At 52.5% G+C, this 15,854-nt stretch overlaps 1 long non-coding RNA gene across 1 annotated transcript in view; it reads right to left on the reverse strand.

The window, feature by feature from the left end:
* Positions 1-422: 422 nt before the first annotated feature.
* Positions 423-15,854, reverse strand: part of LOC136697654 (uncharacterized) — a 58,096-nt gene continuing 42,664 nt past the window's right edge. Inside the window, exon 3 of the long non-coding RNA XR_010802730.1 lies at positions 423-555. This is a non-coding gene — a long non-coding RNA (uncharacterized lncRNA). The remainder of the gene's footprint in view (positions 556-15,854) is intronic.

Genomic DNA, 15,854 nt, shown 5'->3' on the forward strand with positions numbered 1-15,854 from the left:
CAAAAAAAAACAAAAAAAAACCTTAATATATAAATGTGATAGGGTTTTGATATTGTACATTTGGAAGGCATTTTCATATTCACATATTAAAGTGTCTGCTTCCACATATCACTGTTGCTATTTGGAATGCAAAATTTTTAAAGAGGAATATCTCAAAGCTGCTCAGAACCCAGATAGAACCTGATAATTCCAAGGGGATGATATGTCCTACATAACCACAAGAGCGCTAACAGAAATGCTACAAACTCCATCGTTTCATCTGCCATGAGTGTAGCTTACGCTCAGTGACTGTGTGTGACAGCTGTTTAATACACGTCACCCTAGTCCTTCACATGTGAATGTCCAAGAGTGCCTCATTGTCTTGGGTGAGGGAGATGGCCCTTCTTGACATGCTTTGTATGATGCCTAACTAGAGGTGAAATGTCCATGTTGTAAATATGTGGAGCTGCATTTGCAGAGGGAGGAGGCTTAGGTGATATCTTACCAGCATAGCGTTCCAAGGTGGAGTCTTCACAGGTTCTGTCTGATCTCCACACAATCACAGACTCCAGGAACCTTAGGGAAAAAGACAGAAATTACTTTATTTCCATTATGATTTGATGTCAGAAATGTATTCTTCACATTAATATATCTGCAGAATGTAATGACTGAAATTTCAAATTAGCATTTAATTCATAAATGATTCATAAACAGGCTTCAGTAACATTTACTTTGTTGAGAATCATTGTCTGTGGGAACTGATGATATGATCCAGAGCTGAGGCTGAAAAACACTGACTAACCCTGTTAAAATAATAATTCACACTTATACAGCTAATGTTGCTAATAATAAATGGTAGCCATTAGAATTATGCAAATGACTTTGTGTTAATTGGTGAAATCCATTCAGTGTTGGCAGTAGAACCACATCTGACTGAACTATTGCTGCAAAGCTCTGCAGTCCTGTTCTTTATGGAATCAATCAAATATTTTTGGACACATCCAGACATTTTTCAAAGCACTCAGTGGATTGGTCAAATTGTCAGAGGAAGCTCTGATGGCAACGACACCTTCCTTGATTTATTCATCCCCAACAAATTTCAGAGCGGCCATCATTCATTCGGGAGTTACGAACGGCCGGTTTGACGAAGAGCGAGGTCAGATGCTTAAGGCCCTGGGCGAACTGTGACTATCCATTAATTTCAAGACAGGGAGAATGAGAAATTCTCCGGACTTCAGGATAAATAGCTGTGGAATAAAGAGGCGCTGGTGAAGATGGCAATCATTTGATGGAGACATAGAAAAGCTTTGTGGGTTTCTTTATTTATTTTCAGGTTTCTTCAGCAGGGACATGGAATTGTAATCGATTCTAACAGCTTTTTTATGTAGGACAGTCACTCTGCTGTGTGTTCTCAGGGGTGTAAACATCGCGGCTGGAAAAGCAACTGATGTGTTCACACTGTGGGGATTTTATTTGAAATTGAGTTCAATCATAGGCCAGTTGGCTTAGAACAGAACTGTTACAGATTCATGGCATAGAAACAGTCTCGAAATGTGTGATTTTACTTTGGACACATTTCCTTGTCTTTCATTTAAGCGCATCTGCATTGGAGAGGGTAGTGATTTGACTTGGTCTAATCTAAAAGAAGTATCTACAACAAAGCCTACAACAAAATATAAGCTCTGCATTAATAATAAATAATTTTAAAAAAATAACAGGCATTTACTGTGCTGAATAAAATATAAAGGATGTTGGTTTATACTGAAATCACCTCTCAGTAGGGAAAAACCTACATGGCATTGTTTTGGAAGCTGCTGGGAAGCAATTAAGTTCTGTGAATAAATATTTGAATATACACAAATATAAAAATCCCAGTATTATATGCAGCATGGAATTATTGCCTGGTTTTCAGAAATGCTGCAGTTTTTCCAATAGTGTGAATTGAATTTCAGAGCACTTGACGCCACTATGCTAATGTTTTGGAACACATTAGCCAGCAGAATGGGCTAAGCACTAGAAGTTGGAGCATGAGAGCACACAGTGGACAGCTGCCAGAGACAGAGAGAGGAACCCACACAGCAACCAGCATGACTCAATCCCAACCCATATCTACTCCAGAGCTGAGCAAAAAATTAGCACCTTTTAATTTTGGATTCTTAGGCTCAGGGACTCTAGCCAAGCTTCATCTCCAACAGGAGAAACCTTGGAACAGTGGTGAATCTACTGAACACCTGAAGTTTTCAGTCATATCCAGTTTCAAGAAAGAGGGGAAATGAAAGGCCAAGAGGCAGATCCAGGCATGTGGAAAAGTGATGACCAGTTGTAACAAGGGTCAGTTGCAGTTGATCCTGAAGTTCAACAAATTAAAGTTCAACAAATTAAAAATGATGGAAGCAGAGGTTTATTCAAGTGGGCTACTGGTATACTTCCTTTCTCCATTATACATTCAATCAAGATCTGAATCCCTTGAAAAAAAGTCATGAGGACAGTCCACTCTGCACCCGAGCTTGGCTTTGTTTATTTTTTGTTTGTTTATGTTGATTAGTGCTTAGTGTTTATTATATGTTTATTAGTGTTTGTTAGGGCTAATTACACTAAGGGTCTCAGGCTGGGGATGCAAAGCAAGGTCTCCGCAGAGTCTCAAGTCTTTGGACACCGTTTATCAACTGAACTGTCTGATCCCACAACAAAGACAGAGATTCTGACTAAACTCTGGATGGTAAATAACTGCAGGATTTCAGTCTTTATCCTGTTCCCTGGTGTTTTCGGAGTGTTACAGTAGTGCCGTTATCTTGTTCAAACACACAGCCGCAGACGCTCTGAAGCAGAGCTTTTTAAAGAGGACCCCCCCCCCCCCTCTTCTGAAAGAGCCAGAAACAAACAAGTTTCTTTCCTTCATTGTTCTGTGACCATACACACACAGGAACATTAAAGCCAAAGCCTGTTTTCAGCAACTGCAGGAAAGTGATTAGGCTTTGACCATAGCATGTATTGGTTTTTAGCATCCTAGCCCTAGGGAGAGGGTTTAGCACCGACTCCTACAGAGGTTTATTCAAGAGTGCTACTCTTATACTTCCTTTAAATAATAAAAACAAATATACTTTCAGCTTACCTTTTACGTACTTATCAGTGATATACCAAACACAGTACTACTTTGGGGTGAAATAGCTGAGAGAGAGTACATGGGTAACACAGAATTAACACAGAAGTAGATAAATATTGATAGAATCTAAAATACATTTCCCAGATGAACGACAGTGACTCAGTCCTTCATTTTTCTGAGCTGACTTTTCCCTGCCACTGTCCTTACGGACTGCACCGATGACTGCGTCCCATTTTCTTTCACTATTTCCCTCCATAGCTAAGAGTCTCGTCCATTTTCACACAGTTTGACAGATACAAAACTGTGGGGGCTGCGTGGAGGACGGCTGACCATTTAAACTGCTCCTGAAGGAAAATAGGCCTCAGATAAGTGACCTTCTGAATGCTTTGTGATTGAATGCTAGTTAATCGCGACTGTGCACTCTCTGACATGGACGTTGGCACTCAGGGAGTATTTGAGAACATTCACACCCAATGATGTAGCATGTGGACGGCTACCAAGGCTGAAATGTGTTGAAGAAATGTCATAAAATAATATTTTAACAGTGAATACTGGAAAATGTGTGTCGTGGTGTCTCTTACCTAGAGTCTGAACTGAACTATTACGCCCAAGTGAATGGTTCAGTTTTGCTCAAGCTACCACCTGGCTCCACCCTCAGACAATGAGATGATTTTAATTATACAGTGATTTTAATGTTTAGAGCAGAGAGCTTAGGGCTAAAAGGTCATTGTTTGATTCCCACAAGTGGCAGGAAAACTGGGGCAGTGGGAGTGAAGAAACAGCATTGTCCTCCTCCCTAAACATCCACAGCTGATGGACCCTTGAGCAAGGCACTGAACTGGTGCCGGGGAAGACTCCCCCCCCCTCACTCTATGCGTGTGTTTACAGCCCCTAGTGCACCAGGAGTGTGTGTGTGTGTGTGTGTGTGTGTGTGTGTGTGTGTGTGTGTGTGTGCGTTCACTGCCACAGACAGGTTAAAGGTGGAAGACACATTTCGTGGAGCACATTATTATTTATTTATGTGATCAGTGTTGAAGCAAGAAAATATCTAAGTGACTTAAAATAAACTTTCACTATTAATGTAAGAACTGCTTCATAATGAACAGTGAGCAAACTGACCCCTGCCTTTAGATGTATAGGAGAGATCAGTAATCAGACCTGGAAACTGTGGTCAGATGTGTACTCTCAGTGCATTAAGCAGGTCTTCCTCAGTAATAGTAAAATAGTAGAGGTATACTTTACTGTCTAAAAACACATCTATGTGGAGTCATCTGTCCTGTTCATGGGTTAAAAGTTGGTCCCTTATGTAGATGTCCTCTAGGATCAGTGATGAAGACAACCCACACTGGACCCATGTGGACCCTATATACAAAGACAGTTACTGGGCCACATTCATCTGACAGCGACAGCCCACCTGAGTCCCACTTAAAGCCCGGGTACCACCCCCATCAGACAGCATTTCCATCTTGAGCCAAGCTAACTCATGTTTAATCCACATGTGCTTCACTGAGATGTGCAGGCTGGGGAATACTGTACTGAAGTTAGTCACTGAGTGTAGGTCAGTGACTTGGGCTGCATGACCCCACAAGCATTCATAGTGAAAACTGTAGTCTGTGGGTATAGTCAGAGCAATAAGGATAAGGGAGATAATGCTACAGCGTACCACAGCGAATGCCATGTAAAATGTTAATTTCATGTTAACACACCCTTTCAAAAGGCTCGTTTGGATATTGGACAGTTCTGTGATATCACATTGACAGCGGCTAATGTCACGATAAGAACAAAAGGACGATGTGTACCGCTGAGAGCTGAGGTGTATTCCTCCTTGGATTGTGAAACGTATTTGATCTGTCACTAGTGTCATGGGTTCGACTAAACACGGCCAGGAAACCTTCACTGCCCAGGCTCTGTTCCTGACCACGTTATTTATGGTCCAGCTTGATCAGAAAAGTCATAACCCAGAAAGGAAAGAGTTAACACCACCTGTTAACGACTAACAGCCTCAACATATTTGAGGTAACCAAACTCAGACACAGGGAGAACACACCACACTCCTCACAGACGTTCACCCAGAGGAAACCCACGCAGACACAGGGAGAACACATCACACTCCTCACAGACAGTCACCCGGAGGAAACCCACACAGACACAGGGAGAACACACCACACTCCTCACAGACAGTCACCCGGAGGAAACCCACGCAGACACAAGGAGAACACACTACACTCCTCACAGACAGTCACCCGGAGGAAAACCACGCAGACACAGGGAGAACACACCACACTCCTCACAGACAGTCACCCGGAGGAAACCCACGCAGACACAAGGAGAACACACCACACTCCTTACAGACAGTCACCCGGAGGAAACCCACGCAGACACAGGGAGAACACACCACACTCCTCACAGATGTTCACTCAGAGGAAACCCACGCAGACACAGGGAGAACACATCACACTCCTCACAGACAGTCACCCGGAGGAAACCCACACAGACACAGGGAGAACACACCACACTCCTCACAGACAGTCACCCGGAGGAAACCCACGCAGACACAAGGAGAACTCACTACACTCCTCACAGACAGTCACCCGGAGGAAACCCACGCAGACACAGGGAGAACACACCACACTCCTCACAGACAGTCACCCGGAGGAAACCCACGCAGACACAGGGAGAACACACCACACTCCTCACAGACGTTCACCCAGAGGAAACCCACGCAGACACAGGGAGAACACATCACACTCCTCACAGACAGTCACCCGGAGGAAACCCACGCAGACACAAGGAGAACACACTACACTCCTCACAGACAGTCACCCGGAGGAAACCCACGCAGACACAGGGAGAACACACCACACTCCTCACAGACAGTCACCCGGAGAAAACCCACGCAGACACAAGGAGAACACACCACACTCCTTACAGACAGTCACCCTGAGGAAACCCACGCAGACACAGGGAGAACACATAACACTCCTCACAGACAGTCACCCGGAGGAAACCCACACAGACACAGGGAGAACACACCACACTCCTCACAGACAGTCACCCGGAGGAAACCCACGCAGACACAAGGAGAACACACCACACTCCTCACAGACAGTCACCCGGAGGAAAACCACGCAGACACAGGGAGAACACACCACACTCCTCACAGACAGTCACCCGGAGGAAACCCACGCAGACACAAGGAGAACACACCACACTCCTTACAGACAGTCACCCAGAGGAAACCCACGCAGACACAGGGAGAACACACCACACTCCTCACAGACGTTTACCCAGAGGAAACCCAAGCAGACAAAGGGAGAACACATCACACTCCTCAGAGACAGTCACCCGGAGGAAACCCACACAGACACAGGGAGAACACACCACACTCCTCACAGACAGTCACCCGGAGGAAACCCACGCAGACACAAAGAGAACACACTACACTCCTCACAGACAGTCACCTGGAGGAAACCCACGCAGACACAGGGAGAACACACCACACTCCTCAAAGACAGTCACCCAGAGGAAACCCACGCAGACACGAGGAGAACACACCACACTCCTTACAGAAAGTCACCTGGAGGAAACCCATGCAGACACAGGGAGAACACACCACACTCTTCACAGACGTTCACCCAGAGGAAACCCACGCAGACACAGGGAGAACACATCACACTCCTCACAGACAGTCACCCGGAGGAAACCCACGCAGACACAAGGAGAACACACTACACTCCTCACAGACAGTCACCCGGAGGAAACCCACGCAGACACAGGGAGAACACACCACACTCCTCACAGACAGTCACCCGGAGGAAACCCACGCAGACACAAGGAGAACACACCACACTCCTTACAGACAGTCACCCTGAGGAAACCCACACAGACACAGAGAGAAACACCACACTCCTCACAGACAGTCACCCGGAGGAAACCCACACAGACACAGAGAGAAACACCACACTCCTCACAGACATTCACCTGGAGGAAACCCACGCAGACACAAGGAGAACACACCACACTCCTCACAGACAGTGACCTGGAGGAAACCCATGCAGACACAGGGAGAACACACCACACTCCTCACAGACAGTCACCCAGAGGAAACCCACGCAGACACAGGGAGAACACACCACACTCTTCACAGACGTTCACCCAGAGGAAACCCACGCAGACACAGGGAGAACACATCACACTCCTCACAGACAGTCACCCGGAGGAAACCCACGCAGACACAAGGAGAACACACTACACTCCTCACAGACAGTCACCCGGAGGAAACCCACGCAGACACAGGGAGAACACACCACACTCCTCACAGACAGTCACCCGGAGGAAACCCACGCAGACACAAGGAGAACACACCACACTCCTCACAGACAGTCACCCTGAGGAAACCCACACAGACACAGAGAGAAACACCACACTCCTCACAGACAGTCACCCGGAGGAAACCCACACAGACACAGAGAGAAACACCACACTCCTCACAGACATTCACCTGGAGGAAACCCACGCAGACACAAGGAGAACACACCACACTCCTCACAGACAGTGACCTGGAGGAAACCCACGCAGACACAGGGAGAACACACCACACTCCTCACAGACAGTCACCTGGAGGAAACCCACGTAGACACAGGGAGAACACATCACACTCCTCACAGAGAGTCACCCAGAGGAAACCCACGCAGACACAGGGAGAACACACCACACTCCTCACAGGCAGTCACCCAGAGGAAACCCACGCAGACACAGGGAGAACACACCACACTCCTCACAGGCAGTCACCCGGAGGAAACCCACGCAGACACAGAGAGAACACACCACACTCCTCACAGACAGTCACCCGGAGGAAACCCACGCAGACACAGGCAGAACACACCACACTCCTCACAGACACTCACCCGAAGGAAACCCACGCAGACACAGGGAGAACACACCACACTCCTCACAGACAGTCACCCGGAGGTGATTTTCTTATTCTGCAAGTAGAGGATCTGTATCTAATCTCCTCTGACTTTATCACCTTCCACTGAATTAGAAATGAGTACAGACCTGAGGAGACCTGTCTATGCTGAGACTGAGAACCTGAGACTAAGACAGAGGACCGACACATGGACGAACGGCCGGGGGACTTATGGACTGAGGGCAAACGGCAGAGAAATGTCACTGAATACATACCCTCCACAGCAGTGTGTGCAACTCTCATTTAAAATAGATTTGATTTGCTGTCTTTCACACATTCTCTCTCTCTCTCTCTCTCATTCTCAAACACACACACACACACTTGCTCTGAAGCCCTGTGTTTGAGTTTCATCACTCATATCTCACACTGGCAGATTCAATTTGAGAAAAATGTGACCTCACTGTGTTCCTCTCTCAGGGCTGGACTACAGTGTCCAGTGCTAACACGTCATCACTAGGGCTACGTTCACTTTACACAACTCATTATTAAATTCTGATATTGTAATGCTCAGGTTGGATTTGTTGTTGTGGGTGGTTCATAAATATGTTGATGCTCATCATCTCCACAATCATCAGAATTGTGAATGACCTGTTGTGTTTAAACTGGAGAAACACGTGTGTCGGCCTCTGCCCGGAAGGACAGCTGGGTGTCTGTAGGTGATTACGACAAGAAATCTATGAAAACCATTCATTCATTCAGTCATTCATTCATTATCTGTAACCGCTTATACAGTTCAGGGATTCCAGAGCCTACCTGGAATCATTGGGTGCAAGGCAGGAATACACCCTGGAGGGGGCGCCAGTCCTTCACAGGGCAACGCAGACACAAACACATTCACTCACACACTCACAACTACGGACACTTTTGAATCGCCAATCCACCTACCAACGTGTGTTTTTGGACTGTGGGAGGAAACCCACGCAGACACAGGGAGAACACACCAACTCCTCACAGACAGTCATCCGGAGCGGGAATCGAACCCACAACCTCCAGGTCCCTGGAGCTGTGTGACTGCGACACTACCTGCTGCACCACCGTGCCGCCCTCTATAAAAAACAGCCTGTTTTTACTGCTGCACCAAGAGATCAGCTGAATCTCATATATCTCTCTCCACCCTATGTAGTGCACAGTGTAGGTCACAAAATACCAGTGTCTGCTTTCACACTGTGTGTTATGTGTCGAACTGGTTATATTTGGGAATGAGCTTCATCTTGCTGCTAGTGTCCTGCTGTAGTGTTAGTTTATAATCTGCGAAGTGCATTGCCTGGGAAAGTTCAGCCCTGTCACACAGGTGATGTGAACATAGCCTAGGACTCATGAGTCACTGGGAGTCAAGTGACGGTGATGACTCCCAGACGACTCGTAAACAGCCCAGAAAGTTCAGAAAAGTGGGGGAGTTGCCCACTGGTTAGGGCTATGTACTGCAGGGGCTCCCAGGCTGAGGAGAGCAAGGAAGAGAAAGAGGGGAAGACATGAACAGATGAATTAAGGCAATAATAAGATGAAGCTGTGTGGAATGCTCTTAATTAGTCAGCCTCACACACACAGTTTGTCCACTTAACCCCTGACCACTAAAGCTGACCTCATCACACACACACACACACACACATCCCACCTCTGTCTGTCTCAGCCCTTATGAAAGGAGAGGAGAGAAAAGGAGAAAAAACAGAAGCGTCAAGAACGGGGAGAGAAATGGAGATGAGAAGAGAGGAGGAGAGAAAAGTGTGACCGTGGCCTCAGTGACCGGTGGCGGTGATTTACTGTGCGTCTGAAGCCAAAGTGGGCAGTGCGTCTCAGTCCGTTCTACTGAAGCCTCCTGTAGAAGCGAGACGGCCGTGTGATGGACCACACTGTGACCGTTAAACTCCACAAAACTCAGGTCTTGAGGGGGTTCACAGTCACGTGTCCATCTCAAATGGTCATCTTAGTAATAATAACAATAATAATAATAATAATAATAATAATAATAATAATAATAATAATTTATAACTGATATAGACCTTATCTCACTAAAGACCACGTTGCATTAATACAGAAGGAAATGAATCATAATAAATAAATGAAACATTAAGTTGTTTACAGACAGGAGCTGATGAAAATGTAGAGGAAAAAAGTTATTTGGCATGTAGTGTGTGTGAGTCCGTGTGTGTGTGTGTGTGTGTGTGTGTGTGTGTTTATATGGTGTATGGATGTGCTCTTGGTCAGAGCTCATTTTCAGAGTAATATCCTCCAGTCGCTCGAGGCTCATGTGGTCTGCGCCGTGTGCTGGTCGTCTCGTCTCTCAGAGTCGCAGGTAACCCTTCACTATCCTGCCGTCTCAGAGGCACAGACTCCACCAGACGCCTGCGATGGCACTTTCGGCCAAACTGGCCACTACAGCAAACCCTAAAGAAGGTTTCTGGATGTTGCTAAACTGGACATCACAGAGTGGATGGCTCGGACGCTGCCGTCACAGAGTGGACTGCCTGGACGCTGCTGTCACAGAGTGGACTGCCTGGACGCTGCTGTCACAGAGTGGACGGCCCGGACGCTGCAGTCACAGAGTGGACGGCCTGGATGCTGCAGACACAGAGTGGACTGCCTGGACACTGCAGTCACAGAGTGGACTGCCTGGACACTGCAGTCACAGAGTGGACTGCCTGGACGCTGCTGTCACAGAGTGGACTGCCTGGACGCTGCTGTCACAGAGTGGACTGCCTGGACGCTGCTGTCACAGAGTGGACGGCCCGGACGCTGCAGTCACAGAGTGGACGGCCTGGATGCTGCAGACACAGAGTGGACTGCCTGGACGCTGCAGTCACAGAGTGGACTGCCTGGACACTGCAGTCACAGAGTGGACTGCCTGGACGCTGCAGTCACAGAGTGGACTGCCTGGACGCTGCAGTCACAGAGTGGACTGCCCGGACGCTGCCGTGACAGAGTGGACGCTGTGGTCACAGAGTGGACTGCCTGGACGCTGCAGTCACAGAGTGGACTGCCTGGACGCTGCAGTCACAGAGTGGACTGCCCGGACGCTGCCGTCACAGAGTGGACTGCCTGGACGCTGCAGTCACAGAGTGGACTGCCCGGACGCTGCCGTCACAGAGTGGATGCTGTGGTCACAGAGTGGACTGCCTGGACGCTGCCGTCACAGAGTGGATGGCCTGGACACTGCAGTCACAGAGTGGATGGCTCGGACGCTGCCGTCACAGAGTGGACGCTGTGGTCACAGAGTGGACGGCCTGGACGCTGCCGTCACAGAGTGGACGCTGTGGTCACAGAGTGGACTGCCTGGACGCTGCTGTCACAGAGTGGATGGCCCGGACGCTGCAGTCACAGAGTGGATGGCCCGGACGCTACCGTCACAGTGTGGGCTGCCTGAACGCTGCAGTCACAGAGTGGACGGCCTGGACGCTGCAGACACAGAGTGGACTGCCTAGACGCTGCAGTCACAGAATGGACTGCCTGGACGCTGCAGTCACAGAGTGGACTGCCCGGACGCTGCCGTCACAGAGTGGACGCTGTGGTCACAGAGTGGACTGCCTGGACGCTGCCGTCACAGAGTGGACGGCCTGGACGCTGCAGTCACAGAGTGGACGGCCCGGACGCTGCCGTCACAGAGTGGATAACCTGGACGCTGCCGTCACAGAGTGGACTGCCTGGACGCTGCAGTCACAGAGTGGACGGCCCGGACGCTGCCGTCACAGAGTGGAGGGCCTGGACGCTGCAGTCACAGAGTGGACGGCCTGGACGCTGCAGTCACAGAGTGGACTGCCTGGACGCTGCAGTCACAGAGTGGACGGCCTGGACGCTGCTGTCACAGAGTGGACGGCCCGGACGCTGCCGTCACAGAGTGGGCTGCCTGGACGCTGCAGTCACAGAGTGGACACAGAGTGGACTGCCTGGACGCTGCCGTCACAGAGTGGACGCCTGGACGCTGCTGTCACAGAGTGGACTGCCCGGACGCTGCCGTCACAGAGTGGACACTGAGGTCACAGAGTGGACTGCCTGGACGCTGCCGTCACAGAGTGGACGGCCTGGACGCTGCAGTCACAGAGTGGATGGCCCGGATGCTGCCGTCACAGAGTGGACTGCCTGGACGTTGCAGTCACAGAGTGGATGGCCCGGACGCTGCCGTCACAGAGTGGACTGCCCGGACGCTGCCGTCACAGAGTGGACACTGAGGTCACAGAGTGGACTGCCTGGACGCTGCCGTCACAGAGTGGACGGCCTGGACGCTGCAGTCACAGAGTGGATGGCCCGGATGCTGCCGTCACAGAGTGGACTGCCTGGACGTTGCAGTCACAGAGTGGATGGCCCGGACGCTGCCGTCACAGAGTGGACGGCCTGGACGCTGCAGTCACAGAGTGGACAGCCTGGACGCTGCAGTCACAGAGTGGACTGCCTGGACGCTGCAGTCACAGAGTGGACGGCCCGGACGCTGCCGTCACAGAGTGGAGGGCCTGGACGCTGCAGTCACAGAGTGGACGGCCTGAACGCTGCAGTCACAGAGTGGACTGCCTGGACGCTGCAGTCACAGAGTGGACGGCCTGGATGCTGCAGACACAGAGTGGACTGCCTGGACGCTGCAGTCACAGAGTGGACTGCCCGGACGCTGCCGTCACAGAGTGGACTGCCTGGACGCTGCAGTCACAGAGTGGACTGCCCGGACGCTGCCGTCACAGAGTGGATGCTGTGGTCACAGAGTGGACTGCCTGGACGCTGCCGTCACAGGGTGGATGGCCTGGACACTGCAGTCACAGAGTGGATGGCTCGGACGCTGCCGTCACAGAGTGGACGCTGTGGTCACAGAGTGGACGGCCTGGACGCTGCCGTCACAGAGTGGACGCTGTGGTCACAGAGTGGACTGCCTGGACGCTGCAGTCACAGAGTGGACAGCCCGGACGCTGCCGTCACAGAGTGGAGGGCCTGGACGCTGCAGTCACAGAGTGGACGGCCTGGACGCTGCAGTCACAGAGTGGACTGCCTGGACGCTGCAGTCACAGAGTGGACGGCCTGGACGCTGCTGTCACAGAGTGGACGGCCCGGACGCTGCCGTCACAGAGTGGGCTGCCTGGACGCTGCAGTCACAGAGTGGACACAGAGTGGACTGCCTGGACGCTGCCGTCACAGAGTGGACGCCTGGACGCTGCTGTCACAGAGTGGACTGCCCGGACGCTGCCGTCACAGAGTGGACACTGAGGTCACAGAGTGGACTGCCTGGACGCTGCCGTCACAGAGTGGACGGCCTGGACGCTGCAGTCACAGAGTGGATGGCCCGGATGCTGCCGTCACAGAGTGGACTGCCTGGAGGTTGCAGTCACAGAGTGGATGGCCCGGACGCTGCCGTCACAGAGTGGACTGCCCGGACGCTGCCGTCACAAAGTGGACACTGAGGTCACAGAGTGGACTGCCTGGACGCTGCCGTCACAGAGTGGACGGCCTGGACGCTGCAGTCACAGAGTGGATGGCCCGGATGCTGCCGTCACAGAGTGGACTGCCTGGACGTTGCAGTCACAGAGTGGATGGCCCGGACGCTGCCGTCACAGAGTGGACGGCCTGGACGCTGCAGTCACAGAGTGGACGGCCTGGACGCTGCAGTCACAGAGTGGACTGCCTGGACGCTGCAGTCACAGAGTGGACGGCCCGGACGCTGCCGTCACAGAGTGGAGGGCCTGGACGCTGCAGTCACAGAGTGGACGGCCTGAACGCTGCAGTCACAGAGTGGACTGCCTGGACGCTGCAGTCACAGAGTGGACGGCCTGGATGCTGCTGTCACAGAGTGGACTGCCTGGACGCTGCAGTCACAGAGTGGACTGCCCGGACGCTGCCGTCACAGAGTGGACTGCCTGGACGCTGCAGTCACAGAGTGGACTGCCCGGACGCTGCCGTCACAGAGTGGATGCTGTGGTCACAGAGTGGACTGCCTGGACGCTGCCGTCACAGGGTGGATGGCCTGGACACTGCAGTCACAGAGTGGATGGCTCGGACGCTGCCGTCACAGAGTGGACGCTGTGGTCACAGAGTGGACGGCCTGGACGCTGCCGTCACAGAGTGGACGCTGTGGTCACAGAGTGGACTGCCTGGACGCTGCTGTCACAGAGTGGATTGCCCGGACGCTGCAGTCACAGAGTGGACAGCCCGGACGCTACCGTCACAGTGTGGGCTGCCTGAACGCTGCAGTCACAGAGTGGACTGCCTGGACGCTGCAGACACAGAGTGGACTGCCTAGACGCTGCAGTCACAGAATGGACTGCCTGGACGCTGCAGTCACAGAGTGGACTGCCCGGACGCTGCCGTCACAGAGTGGACGCTGTGGTCACAGAGTGGACTGCCTGGACGCTGCCGTCACAGAGTGGACGGCCTGGACGCTGCAGTCACAGAGTGGACGGCCCGGACGCTGCCGTCACAGAGTGGATAACCTGGACGCTGCCGTCACAGAGTGGACTGCCTGGACGCTGCAGTCACAGAGTGGACGGCCCGGACGCTGCCGTCACAGAGTGGGCTGCCTGGACGCTGCAGTCACAGAGTGGACGGCCTGGACGCTGCAGACACAGAGTGGACTGCCTGGACGCTGCCGTCACAGAGTGGACGCCTGGACGCTGCAGTCACAGAGTGGACTGCCCGGACGCTGCCGTCACAGAGTGGACACTGAGGTCACAGAGTGGACTGCCTGGATGCTGCCATCACAGAGTGGACGGCCTGGACGCTGCAGTCACAGAGTGGATGGCCCGGATGCTGCCGTCACAGAGTGGACTGCCTGGACGTTGCAGTCACAGAGTGGATGGCCCGGACGCTGCCGTCACAGAGTGGACGGCCTGGACGCTGCAGTCACAGAGTGGACGGCCTGGACGCTGCAGTCACAGAGTGGACTGCCTGGACGCTGCAGTCACAGAGTGGACGGCCTGGACGCTGCAGTCACAGAGTGGACTGCCTGGACGCTGCAGTCACAGAGTGGACGGCCTGGACGCTGCTGTCACAGCGTGGAAGGCCCGGACGCTGCCGTCACAGAGTGGGCTGCCTGGACGCTGCAGTCACAGAGTGGACGGCCTGGACGCTGCCGTCACAGAGTGGACGCCTGGACGCTGCAGTCACAGAGTGGACTGCCCGGACGCTGCCGTCACAGAGTGGACACTGAGGTCACAGAGTGGACGGCATGGACGCTGCAGTCACAGAGTGGATGGCCCGGATGCTGCCGTCACAGAGTGGACTGCCTGGACGTTGCAGTCACAGAGTGGATGGCCCGGATGCTGCCGTCACAGAGTGAACTGCCTGGACGCTGCAGTCACAGAGTGGACGCTGCAGTCACAGAGTGGATGGCCCGGACGCTGCAGTCACAGAGTGGACTGCCCGGACGCTGCCGTCACAGAGTGGACACTGAGGTCACAGAGTGGACTGCCTGGACGCTGCCGTCACAGAGTGGACGGCCTGGACGCTGCAGTCACAGAGTGGATGGCCCGGATGCTGCCGTCACAGAGTGGACTGCCTGGACGTTGCAGTCACAGAGTGGATGGCCCGGACGCTGCCGTCACAGAGTGGACGGCCTGGACGCTGCAGTCACAGAGTGGACGGCCTGGACGCTGCAGTCACAGAGTGGACTGCCTGGACGCTGCAGTCACAGAGTGGACGGCCCGGACGCTGCCGTCACAGAGTGGAGGGCCTGGACGCTGCAGTCACAGAGTGGACGGCCTGGACGCTGCTGTCACAGAGTGGACGGCCCGGACGCTGCCGTCACAGAGTGGGCTGCCTGGACGCTGCTGTCACAGAGTGGACGGCCTGGACGCTGCCGTCACAGAGTGGACTGCCTGGACGCTGCCGTCACAG

The sequence above is a fragment of the Hoplias malabaricus genome, chromosome 1, assembly GCF_029633855.1.
Source record: "Hoplias malabaricus isolate fHopMal1 chromosome 1, fHopMal1.hap1, whole genome shotgun sequence".
NCBI lineage: Eukaryota > Metazoa > Chordata > Actinopteri > Characiformes > Erythrinidae > Hoplias > Hoplias malabaricus.